Source organism: Myotis brandtii, unplaced genomic scaffold (assembly GCF_000412655.1).
Source record: "Myotis brandtii unplaced genomic scaffold, ASM41265v1 scaffold36, whole genome shotgun sequence".
NCBI classification, from domain to species: domain Eukaryota; kingdom Metazoa; phylum Chordata; class Mammalia; order Chiroptera; family Vespertilionidae; genus Myotis; species Myotis brandtii.
Window position 1 is genome coordinate 608,949 of NW_005363836.1, and position 10,643 is coordinate 619,591.

At 37.1% G+C, this 10,643-nt stretch overlaps 1 protein-coding gene across 3 annotated transcripts in view; it reads left to right on the plus strand.

Moving 5' to 3' along the window:
- The window catches only part of SRSF11 (serine/arginine-rich splicing factor 11), a 54,262-nt gene continuing 43,619 nt past the window's right edge, over positions 1–10,643 (plus strand). For all 3 annotated transcript variants that reach the window (XM_014544341.1, XM_014544340.1, XM_005871904.2), the window contains exon 1: positions 1–83. The gene's annotated coding sequence lies outside the window, so the exon portion shown is untranslated. The remainder of the gene's footprint in view (positions 84–10,643) is intronic.

Here is a 10,643-nt window from a genome sequence, read left to right on the forward strand (position 1 = left end):
ACTGTCCGTGACTGGAGCTGGAGGACAGAGGAGCCCTTCCCGTTGCCGGCGCTAGCCTGGTCTCTTGGAATTACTTCGCTCAAGTAAGTGTGTGTAAGCGGCCGAGGAAGGACTTGAGGATGTATTGTGTGCAGTGTTCCCGCGATGCCCTCCTTCTCCTCGGTGCCCCCGCCGTGGCCAGGGTGGCGGGAAAGAATAACCTTGTCTGCTTCCTCCTTCTGGCCTGAACTGAACGTGGGCCTTGAGTAAAACTTGAGACCTGGGCGCGGTCTGCCGCCTAGCTGGACCCTAGCCTGTTTGTCGCTGCTGGTGGTGGCGCCAAATCTCCGCCCGGCGTAGAAAAGAAAGCTGGTTTCTGTTCTTGCGGACTGTATTCTCTGATTCCCAGAGTTGGTGTGCCTGGCCTGCTGTTGTATGGAGTTCATAGGCCAGCATCGGAAGTAGTGTGAGATGGAAGGGTTGGCCGCAGGGAGAGGAGGGGGACAGGCTTAGTAACTGTTTTCCAGGGAATCGAGTGGAGGCACAAGCTTTAGCAGAGCGGAAACGGCTTGGAAGCCCGGAGATACGAGTTCGAATCCCAGCTGATTCTGTATCTTACCAGCGATGTAGCTGTAGGCAATTTACTTGATCTCTTTTTAAAGCTCACTTTTTAAAACTTAATTTAGAAAGAATAATTTGTATCTCACTTGACTTTTAAAATAATTAAGTGACGCTAATGTTTTCAATATTGAGCGCTTAGTGAAGAAGGGGACTCCAATCCAGAATAGAAAAGGATTTTTAAAAAAATATTTTTATTGATTGCAGAGAGGAAGGGAGAGAGAGAGAGAATCATTGATCGGCCGCCTCCTGCCCGCCCACACGAGGGATCGCGCCCGCAGCCGGGGCATGTGCCCTGACCGGGAATCAAACCGTGAGCTCCCGGTTCATAGGTCGTCGCTCAGCCACGCCTGCCGGGCAAAGGACAATTTTGTTCAGTTAGGTCGGTTTTCCTGGAAAGTTAGTTTCTGTCTGAAATGTACAACTTTATTAATTAAACAAAGAAGTAAGAACTCATCATCTTTAGACTTTTCTTTTGCCTGAAGGGATTTTGTTTTAATAAGCATATACGTACCGGGAAATGCCCTCCCGAGCACCATCAACTCGGCGGGAGATCGGTGGGATGTTTGAAAGGTAGAATGACAAAATCTGCAGCACAAACAGTTTTGCCCGAGTCCTGGTTCTTGCTACCTCTCTGATAATCGGTTTTTAACCCCCTCTCGCTTTTTTTCTTTTTAGTTCTGTAGAGCCCTGTACACTAAGAGTGAACAGCAGCAAAGTACCAGTAGTTACACTACCAAGCAAGAAAAGAGTGGGTTTTGCCCAGCCGATGTGGCACAGTGGTTGAGTGTGGACCCGTGAACTCTGGAGGTTGTGGGTTCGATTCAGGTCAGAGCACGTGCCCAGGTTGGGGGCTTGACCCCCAGTAGGGGGCATGCAGGAGTCAGCCTTGATGTCCCTCTCATCATGGATATTTCTCTCTCTCTTATCCCTCTCTTTATAAAATCAAATTTTTAAAATGGGTTTTAAAGCAAGAACGATAGCAGATTATGCAGGGTCACTAATGAGATCTCCCCTCCCCCCAGTTTGTCTTGACAATTTGATTTTAGCCACCTTATTAATATTAAGCCTTTACTTAGTGCCAGGCTCAGTGCTAATCATACCTCTTTTTGCTATCTCTTTTTTAGCACAATGACCAATTTGCAGATGAAGAAATTGATGCTAAAAGGGATTAAGAAACTTATCTAAGGTCACAAGTTTCTATAAGTTCTATGGCCAGGAATTTGAACCTAGATCTCTTTCCTAAACCTTTCTTGTTAATCATTATTATTCGGCTAGTGGCTTTTATTTCATCACTTTCAACTTGCTTTTTAGTCTGGACCCATTTTAAGGGACGCTTCAAATATGTTTTAGGAGACATTTATTTATTAGAGAAAACCCTTTTTCTCTTCTGTAGGATTTAACCTACCTTTGAAGGATGAATTGTTCAAGTATCAAATTTTACAATAGCCACCCCTCTCCCTACAATAAGGTCTTCAGCATTGCTTTAAATAACATGCAAGGTATAATTTGTTCATTTATTGTGCTTCTACTTGAAGTTAAGTATTTCATTATTGGTATTTAATTTGCTCTGACCGGGGATTGAACTGCAACCTTGGCTTATCTAGGTGACACTCTAACCAACTGAGCTACCGTCAGAGCACATTGTTGCATTTTGTTTAAGAGAAGCACAGCCTGTTTAATGGAAAAGTACTTGTGAAAAATCCAAGTGACTTACATTTTTAGTAAACAATAGATATAAAGTAACATGTAAAAATTGTACTAGAATGTATTCACAGTACCACTAGTATTGTATCTGTGAAGCAAGTGCAAATGGATGAAAATTATTTCCTCATGCAATTTGGAAAATTACATGTTTTATCAATTGTATTACTTTAGGAAAAATGCATTACAAATTTTTAAAAACTCAGCCCTTTTTCAACATGAACATATTTGTTGAAAAATATTCATAAGTTAAAGTACTTGGTTTTTTTAAAAAAACAGATTATTAAAATAATATGGATATCTCCTTTATGAGTTTGTTTGCTTTAAAAAAAAACAGATTATTAAAATAATCTGGAGACTCCTGCATAGCTACCTTTTGCAACAAAATTTGTCTAGCTATAATTTACTCATTTTTTTAAAGTAATGGAAGGTTTCACTCTTCTAACTTACTTGCTAAATTAAAAAAAGAAAGTGAAGAAACCAAAAATATATTGAGTCTAAGAATTACATTGAGCGAAAAAAATGTTTTGTTTCATAAGGGAAAATAAGACTATTATCAAAGTAAGAGTAGCTTATCTCCACCATTAAAATTTAATGACATTTTCAAACATGGCTGTGTTACTCTTATGAACATTACTACATTTGTTTTCCATTCAGCTCCATAACTGCCAACTTTTAAAAGTAGCAAAAAATGCTGTGTTATTTCTTTGAAGACATATATATTTTGCATTTGTAATCATGGTTTCAAATGTGGCTTTGATTTGTATTTTGTTGCTATTGGAGTAGTTTGTGGCAATTTTTTTTTTTAATGGAGACAGTGCATTTTATTTTAGGTTATTCATTTGTGTATTTTTTGTTTCCAGTGCTTCTCTTTCTTGTTTTTGAGTCATAAAGTAGTAATCTTACTCTAGGAGGTTTAATATTTTATTCAAATGTTGAGTGATATAATTCTCTCTACTTTCAATACAAAAGAATTTTAGCCCACCAGCTTTAGGAAAATATTTTCATTTTCCTTTTATAAAAAGGTTTTTACATGCTAGTGTTTTTCACATGAAGAAAAGTGGAAGAACTACTTCAAAATATTTTTCTTTTCATCCTAATTTCAGTTTTCTTTTTTGGTTTGTTTTTTTATTGGGAAAAAAAAAGCTAAAATCAGTGTGGTTGTAAAGCACTTTTATGTCATTAAATAAAAACATTATGGTATCATTTATAGTTTTTTCTCAAATCAGCTGAAAATGTTTCCCACTATTCCAGTGAGTCTTAATCCTAAACTTAATAGCTGTTTGTTTTCTTGCTCATTTTTCAAGATTAATGTGTTCTGTGACCTAAAGTCTTAATATTAATTGTATAGGTTTTATGAGTTTGTTTGCTTTAAAATAGTAAAGTAATACAGAGAGAAAATTAGGGCACCAAACCCTAGAACAGTGGTTCTCAACCTGTGGGTCGTGACCCCTTTGGGGGTCGAACGACTCTCTCACAGGAGTCGCCTAAGACCATCGGAAAACATATATATAATTACATATTGTTTACAGTAGCAAAATTACAGTTATGAAGTAGCAACGAAAATAATTTTATGGTTGGGGGTCACCACAACATGAGGAACTGTATTAAAGGGTCGCGGCATTAGGAAGGTTGAGAACCACTGCCCTAGAAGGTACTTCATGGTACCATTCTATCTCTGTTTTAAACACATACAAAACCACTACCAAATAAATCTGTTTAAAAATTAGTTTAATTAGCCAAACCGGTTTGGCTCAGTGGATAGAGCGTCGGCCTGCGGACTGAAAGGTGTCCCAGGTTCGATTCCAGTCAAGGGCATGTACCTTGGTTGTGGGCACATCCCCAGTAGGGGGTGTGCTGGAGGCGGCTGGCCGATGTTTCTCTCTCATCGATGTTTCTCTAGTAGGGGGTCTGGAGGCGGCTGGCCGATGTTTCTCTCTCATCGATGTTTCTCTCTATCCCTCTCCCTTCCTCTCTGTAAAAAATCAATAATATATATTTTTTTTAAAAAAATTAGTTTAATTAAAATCCACTAAATTAGAATTTGACTTTATATCACCCCCTGCCAATAGCTTTGTCCTATTGGATTCAACATGCAACCTCATTTGCTCAGTACTTCTGAAAGAGAGTGACATTGCCCCCCTGGAGTGGCTCAGTTGAGCATTGTTCGGTGAACTGAAACGTCACTGTTGGATTCCTGGTCAGGGCACATGCCTGGATTTTGGGCTCAATCCCCAGTAAGGGGTGTGCAGGAGGCAATGGATCATGTTTCTTTCTCACTTCTCTCCCTCTCCCTCCCCCTCTCCTCCCTCTCCCTCCCTCCTTCCCCCCTCTCTTTTCCTCTCTAAAAAAAAAATCAATAAAAACATTTTTTAAAGTGACATAAATGATTATACATGGCATATATTGTTCTATATGAGGAAAGCTCCTTAACTGTCTTATGAAGACAAGCTATGGTCCCTGAGATTATTTTTAGTGTCAACTTAAGTTGATAAGGAAGGAAAATGTGGATAATTTGATAGCTATTGACAATCACAATCAGATTTTTACTTAAAAAATTGATACTCAAATTTTGAGTTGGAATATTTATATTCACAAATACAATTGATATAAATTCCAGTTTAACTAATTTTTTTCTACATCAATTTTTCTTAATCCTTTAAAATATCCCAATTAAATTTAGAAGATACCATCTTTGGCATGTTGAAATACTAGTGAACATTTAAATACTTGGCCTACAATGCAAATCTTCGAATCCAGCTTTACTCTTCATATTTCTAAAGATATGTGTTTTGCACTCATCACTAAATTTACAGTTAATATAGCTTTGACTTTTTTCATTTTAGAGATGCTAAACTTTTTGCTTTTCTTTTAACTTGTCATTTCCTTAGGAAGTTCCCTTTCTACTATCTCTTCCCTCCTTCAAAATAATTATTTGATCAATGTCTCCACATGCTTTAGACTTCAGTTTGAGCAAATTGTGGCTTGAAACTAACTTCATATTTTTAAGTGATAGGGTGACAAATAGGGGAAAGAAGTATTATAGCTTTTAGCTTTAGTGCATGTCCGGAATTCATATTGTTTCATATACTTAGTAATATTTTCTTCTTCTTTTTTTTAAATCTGTGCTTTTCGTTATTTCCAAGTCTGTTGCTCTGACCCATGTCACAGTACTTTTATTTAAGACTAGAGGCCGGTGGACGAAATTCGTTCATGGAGTGGAGGGGGGCAGGAGGGCTCCCTCAGCCCTGACTGCACCCTCACATTCCAGGACCTCTCAGACATCCCTCTCGAAATCTGGGACCGCTGGCTCCTAACCGCTCACCTGCCTGCCTGCTTCATCGCCCCTAACCACTCTGCCTGATTGCCCCTAACCACTCTGCCTTCCTTCCTGATCACCCTTAACTGCTCATCTGCCTGACTGATCACTCCTAACTGCTTCTGCCTCGACCCCTGCTGCCATGGCTTCGTCTCTAGAAGGTCATTCGACTGTCTGGTCTAATTAGCATATTACGCTTTTATTGGTATAGATTAGTGAAACATATCTATAGTTGTGTCTTTTGAAAATAAGAATAATGTTCTTGCTCTGAGAAATGTAGAAAAGTAATTGAATCCTTCCTAGAAAGAGTTTTCCATAAAACAATTGTGTTTTGTCATCCATCTATTTATGCATGCAATTAATTGGTAAAATGCTGCTTTAGGATCAAAGTGAATATGAAAACTTGAAATCTGTTGGTGTCATGTTTCTGTTACAACAGTTTCTTAAAGGAGAAAGGGCATCTAAGAATAGTATATTTCATGTTCACTACCACTTAACAGTTTACAAAGTATTTTCACAGTTGACAGTAATTCACTAAGTAAGACAAAAAGTATTATTGTTATTATTCATCCACTGAAAAGATGAGATAGTTGAACACATTTTCCTGTAATGGTACATACCATTTGTTGAGTGCCTGTGTGCTGAGCACTGTGGTAGGTTCTTCATATCCATAGTATTTCAAATTTTGGAAACTTTAAATAGTATCATTATTCTCATTTTTCACATAAGGGAATTGGGGCTCACATAACTAATTATGGGCAGTACTTATAGTAGCTGACAACATACATTGGAGAGTGGAATGGGAGACTTATACTTTGTTACACTCACATAGATATACATATTTAACATTTTGCATTTATTACTTTATAACAGATTTTTACTATGCCACAAAAAGAAACCATGTTAAAATGTGGGATCTTAAATAAGAAACTTCTGTATATATGTTCACTCTTCTGATTCATATTTTTCATGTGAATAATAAAGTAGCATTAGTCCAAGGTACTAGCCTAAAGGAATGGTATATCACTTGTAGACTAGTTAATGTTTAGCTTTACTAATCATTTGCATTAGTATTCTCACTTCAACCTCACAACAACCCAGTGAGGTAAGCTTTATTTCAGAGAAGGAAATAGAACCACAAAGTAATGAACCAAAGGTCACAATAAACCTAATCGGTGATAGATTCCATCAGTCTATTCTCTGTATCTGTGAGTCTATTTCTGTGTTGTTGTGTTTTTTTTTTCAAGCTGTGTTTAGACCATGATTACAGTATGCTGTTGTATATTAATCCTTTATCTAGAAGTGTTAACTATTCTTTGTTTATTTGTTTGTTTTTTGTGTTTTTAATATATATTTTTATTGATTTCAGAAAGGAAGGGAGAGGGAGAGAGATATAGAAACATCAATGATGAGAGAGAATCATTGATCAGCTGCCTTCTGCAGGCCTCCTACTGGGGATCGAGCCCACAACCCCCGGGCATGTGCCCTTGACTGGAATAGAACCTGGAACCGTTTAGTCTGCAGGCCAACACTGTATCCACTGAACCAAACCACTAGGCTATTTCTGTGGGTATTTTGTTGTTGTTGTTCGTTTAGATTGTTCTTTATGTTCCACATAAAAGTGAAATCATATGGTATTTCTCTTTCTCTTACTGACTTATTTCATTTAGCATAATACCTTCTACATCAATCCATGCTGTCACAAATGGTGATTTTGTTCTTTTTAATGTCTAGGCCAGGGGTCCTCAAACTTTTTAAACAGGGGGCCAGTTCACTGTCCCTCAGACCGTTGGAGGGCCAAACTATAGTTTAAAAAAAAACTATGAACAAATTCCTATGCACACTGCACATATCTTATTTTGAAGTAAAAAAACAAAACGGGAACAAATACAATATTTGTATTTGCATGTGGCCCGAGGGCCGTAGTTTGAGGACCCCTGGTCTAGGCCTACATTCTTAATCACCTGTAGTGCCTTTATATGTTGGGAGGATTAACAGGCATTTTAAAAGCATTCCGTTACTGTACATTCACTTGTTACTGAGTTGAGTATACTTTTTTTTTTACCAGTTTTATAAGACTCTAGAAATAATTTTCTTTCATGAAGAGGAACTAAATTTTATAGCATAAGGGGAAAAAGGAGTTCAAATGGTGCAAATGTTTAATTTCTTGATTTGGAAAAAGTATTTAATGTTAAAATGCTTGAAATGTTAAAATACTTAAAGATACATATAACTGCCCTAACTGGTTTGGCTCAGTGGATAAAGTGTCGGCCTGCGGACTCAAGGGTCCCAGGTTTGATTCCGGTCAAGGGCATGTACCTTGGTTGTGGGCACATCCCCAGTATGGAGTGTGCAGGAGGCAGCTGATCAATGTTTCTCTCTCATCGATGTTTCTGACTCTATCCCTCTCCCTTCCTCTCTGTAAAAAATCAATAAAATATATTTATTCCCCAACCCCCATCAGGGCACATGTGGGAGGCAACCAATCGATGTGTCTCTCTCACATTGATGTTTCTCTCTTTCTCTCTCCCTGTCTTCCACTCTCTCTAAAAATCAATGGAAAAATGTCCTTGGATGAGGAATAACAACAGCAACAAAAAAGCCAAATATCTGTAGGAATAAATTGACTGATTTTCCAAGCTTGGGCATTATAGCTGAGAATACTGTATATATGGATACAGCAGTACCTTAATGCTTGAACTACTACTTTTTTTTCTCTATGTTAATCATAAAAATAAAGCTTTGAAAAATGGGCACATACTGCTTTTTGCCTATAATTTCAAAGTGCTCACAGACCCTGTGCTGTCAATTTTAAAATGTAAGTCTAGAATCCCTACTGTTAATAAGTTGAACAATACGAAACAAGTATTTGGAAATGAACTTAGACTTTTATTATGTCTTGATGTGTGTGTCCATCCATCCATCTGTCATCGTCCTCTAGTGCTAACTCATTCTTTAGTCTCTCCCCTTCATTTAGATGAAGCAGAAGAAAGGGGAGCTTGAGATTTACAATTTTGATTTTAAAATAGAAATTCATATTTGTAGAATTATCTAATTTATAGAACTGGGAATAGAATGGAAATACAATGATCTAATATGTAGAATTACAGATACAAATTAAAATAGATCTGCAGGTAAATTTTTTTAAAGTTACAGATTTGTAAGTAGTAATTTATGTCCTCGGTTTTTCTTCTTGCTGTCTATAGCCAAATACTTTGACAGTGTATCTCAATTAAATTTCCCTGTAAATCAAACAAATGTATTCCTGTCTTCATTCACCCAGCCTTTGTTTAACAGATTATGTGAAGCATTTGTAAAGTTTCCAGCACATAGATGATACTCAGTAAGTTTTTATCAAATGCTGAATTAGTTCCAATATAATATTGTTGGGCATTAGAAACACAAAGATTAATACATTGTCTTGGCTGTCCTCAAAAAGTGTATTTGCTAGAGGAAAAGATCTACTTAACAACTAATTTTATTTTATTTTATTTTTTTAAATATATTTCATTGATTTTTTTTACAGAGAGGAAGGGAGAGGGTTAGAGAGTTAGAAACATCGATCAGCTGCCTCCTGCACATCCCCTACTGGGTATGTGCCCGCAACCAAGGTACATGCCCTTGACCAGAAAAGAACCTAGGACCCTTGAGTCCGCAGGCCGACGCTCTATCTACTGAGCCAAACCGGTTAGGGCGTAACAACTAATTTTATAAAAGACCTGTTGCTTTTGCAGATACATAAAATTGTGTCAATTTGAGGACTCACCATCTTTTCCATTAGAGGGTAAGAAGGTATTTAACAACAGAGGTGGCAACTTAGCCAACTGAGAACTTGTTATCCAGTGGGTAGAGTGATATCTGTGCCTATTCTGTTTTTAAATTGGAGAACTTCTATCTAAATATATGGTGTTTTTTTCTTAGAAATGTCTTTGCTACAAGTAGTTTTCTTTTGTTGTTGTTTTATTGAGATATTAGAGGGCCGATGCATGAAATTCGTGCAAGGGACTCGGCCCTCGAGGCTCCATGGCCCTGATCACCGCCCCACCCCCGCCCACTGTTCGTTCTGGAAGGTTGTTCCACTGTCCAGTCTAATTAGCATATTAGCTCTGTATTGTATATGGTAACTGACTTATAGCACTATGTAAGTTTAGAGTGTACAGCAAAAAGGTTTGACTTACATGTATTGTGAAATGATTAAATAAGTTTAGTTAACATCCATCTCATATAGAAATAAAGAAAAAGATTTTTTTTCCTTGTGATGAGAACTCTTGGGATCTACTCTTTTAATAATTTTCATATATACCACACAGTAGTGTTAAGTATAGTCATCATGTTGTATACTATATCCCTAGTACTTATTTTATATCTGGAAGTTTGTACCTATCAACCACCCTCTTCCACCCTTTCTGGTAATTAGTAATCCTATCTCTTTTTCTATGAGTTATTTTGTTTGTTTGTTTGTTTTAGATCCTACTGTGATGTCATATAGTATTTGTCTTTCTTTGTCTGACATATTTTATTTAGCATAATGCCCTCAAGGTCCATCCATGTTTTTGAAAATGACAGGATTTACTTTTTTATTGCTGAATAATATTTGAGAGTGTGTGTGTGTGTATTCATCCATGGACACTTGCCTGTTTCCATGTCTGAGCTATTGTAAACAATGCTGTTGTGAACATGGGGGTGCAGATATCACTTCAACATAGTGTTTTCATTTCCTTTGGATATATTCCCAGAAGTGGGATTGTTGGGTTATATGGTAGTTCTATTTTGAATTTTTTTTTCTTTTTTTAAATTAAATCTTTATTGTTCGTATTCATCCATGGACACTTGCCTGTTTCCATGTCTGAGCTATTGTAAACAATGCTGTTGTGAACATGGGGGTGCAGATATCACTTCAACATAGTGTTTTCATTTCCTTTGGATATATTCCCAGAAGTGGGATTGTTGGGTTATATGGTAGTTCTATTTTGAATTTTTTTTTCTTTTTTTAAATTAAATCTTTATTGTTCATATTATTACA